This window comes from Microtus ochrogaster, chromosome X (assembly GCF_000317375.1).
Source record: "Microtus ochrogaster isolate Prairie Vole_2 chromosome X, MicOch1.0, whole genome shotgun sequence".
Lineage (NCBI taxonomy): Eukaryota > Metazoa > Chordata > Mammalia > Rodentia > Cricetidae > Microtus > Microtus ochrogaster.
The window spans coordinates 3,757,054-3,760,020 of NC_022026.1; positions in this window are offsets into that span (position 1 = coordinate 3,757,054).

Here is a 2,967-nt window from a genome sequence, read left to right on the forward strand (position 1 = left end):
AATAATAATAATAATAATAATTAACAATAATTTATAAACTTTCTTTGCCTTTCCTCATATCTGTTTCTGTATTTCTCATTCCTTTCATTGAATATATGTGTCTGTATATGTTTATATAGATAATGCTTAAATTTCCCATAAGAAACAATAAATTTTACTGCAGTAATCTTTAAAGTTTCCAGGAAGAAGATGGGGCCCCACAACATCAACTCCACCTGGTTAATATGATGTCATGATGTTGATAGCGCTTCTACGAGACCTGTTTTTTGGTACCAGCTGCATAAGACAGTTCCAAATGGTGCACATCTTTTACAACACTCTGGCCAGACCTCTACAAAACACTCAGAGACTATTTGCAATTTACCGGACCAAATATTAATCTTGGAATTTAACCATCATTTACTTTCACAGGACCCTCTAGGAAGAACGATGCCCCGATGACAGCTGGAACCAATTTTAGAGGACAGCATCCCCTCTCCCAGCAGAGCTTGCCCTCAGGTTTAGGGACATTATTTAGGGGTTGCTTATAATTGCTATGTGGTTGAGAGATGAAGGAAGTATTTTATAGGCTCAGGGGTGTTCTTGAAAAAAAAAGAGGGATAATTGGTGATGGGATAATAGATTGGTATATGTGAGTTATTGTTTTTAGACAATTAGTATTGATTCTTGGATATTGATATAAAGTTAAATTATATTGAATATTGTATGCAAGAATGCTTCTACCTCTGTTTAAAATATCTTTTATGTATTGATATATATATATATATTGACCATGTTGCAGTGTACATTTCTACCTCTGATTAAGATTCTTATATATTGTTTATGTAATGATATACATTGTTTACATTTGGATGTCATTGTCCTCATTTATTGCACAGTTGTTTATTCTCTTAGTCTTTAAGTTAGATAGGTATTGAAAATTATTAGATCAATAGTCATCTATGTTTGTCATATTTATATTTAGGCTAATCAGGTTCTTTAGATATGTAGAGATTATATTTAGTATAGATAGTATAATCTTCAACCTCTTCAAAGAGCTGTAGAAAAAAGGCCTTTAATCTAACCTAGAGTTCCATGGTAGTGAGATACAATCACTCCTGGCAATACCACTCTACTTCCGTGAGAATGTTGAGCATCAAAGACACTCCACCTGGAGCCTTTCTTCTTGGCAGAACTGGCCTTTGGGCAAAGCAATGCCCATACCTCGACCACTGACAGTGATACAGAGTATCCATAAACGGATAAAACAGGATTGTCATATCCTGCTAAGACGGGTGAGATAGTTCTGAAAATTTTCTTGTCTTTGAAAATGGTATGTCAGTTACATTAGGCCTTAGCCAAAGGTGGTTGCCCTAACATTGCAAATGAGACTTTGAGTAGCCCAGGTAGTCAGTTATCTCTGTCATTTGTTGCACATTTTTGAAGTTTCTTGATTGTACTTCCTGTTGACTCAAGTAATATTCCTTCGCTTCTCAGATATTTGATGGAGTTGAAAATTAGGTAATTGTAGTTACCCTCCTCATGATTTAGCTAAACTTAATTTCAAAACATTATTTAGACTCCTTGAAATAGAATACTTAGTAAAACTTTTGTTATTTGTTTCCTGTTTAATATTGTTTATTGTTTGTAATTTTATATTTGGTATCTATTCCTATTGTATATAGTTGTATTGGGTTTGTTTCCATCTTTAGGCAAAAGGGAGAGATAATGGGGAAGCTCAGCCAATCACATCTTGCTTGGGTGTGGCAACCTGGTCCCCAGGGGAAGAAAACCTAGAGATCCAGGTGCGTTCTCTGTGCAAGTGGTGTTAGCCTGACCCATTTAGACATCAGAACTTTTACTACACTGGCGTGAGTTTCCCCGTTTTTCAATTATTAAATTATATCTGTTGTTTTGAGCTGGTCTGTTTATTTAAGCATAGTGGTCGAATACGCCCTTCACTCTGTATGCTGTGAAAATGCTTTATTACCATTTGTAAATAAAGAAGTTTCTTTGGCCCATGTCAGGGAAGAGTATAGATAGGCATGAAAACTAAACTGAATGCAGGGAGAAAGAATGTAGAGTCATGCAGAAAACATGTAGCCACCCAGAAGCAGGTTGAGATAACAAACCATGAGCCTTGTGGTAAAATGGGTTAATTTAAGATGTAAGAATTAGTTAATCAGAAGCCTGAGCTGATAGGCCAAAGAGTACGTAATTAACATTAAGCCTCAGAGGGGTTATTTCATAAGCATATTTGAGAACAGACAGGAGAAAACAACCTGGTCCAAGGGGACCAGTGAGATGGAGAATATTTGTAGTGATAAATGGTGCTTACCAGAAGTTAAGAAGTAAAAGATTCAGAAAAGAGTATAGTAGATTGATCAATGGGTACTAAATTAAAAGCATATAGGAGGTAGAATTTCTGGTATGAAATTTTGTGTAGGATGGCTTTAGTTGATGAAAATATATTCTATTTTTCAAAAAGTATCAGAAAATACATTAAAAGATTTAACCCTAACAAATTCATAAATATTTGGGATGATGTAGGCAACATAATCTGTTAATTTGCATTCAGTTTTATCATTTTTAGTGTGATTTTATCTAAATGTATTTATTATATGTTAGTGATAAGTTACACAAACGGATTTTTATTATAAATAACAAATATAAATATCATGTGTTTGAAATGGTTAATTCCCACTTTTTCTCTCATTCCCTCTATTTCCATTCGGTCCTCTATTCATTCTCACTTCTTTCATGACATTTTCTGTTATGGTTGTGTGCATGAGAATGCCTCCCATAGGCTCATGTACTTGGAATGCTAAATAATAAGAGTGTTGCTATTTAGGAAGGATTATGAGGTATGCCCTTGTTGTAAGAGATATAGGAGATATATTACTGGGGTGGGGTGGGTTTTGAGCTTACAAAAGCCAAATCCAGTCTCTCTCTCTCTCTCTCTCTCTCTCTCTCTCTCTCTCTCTCTCT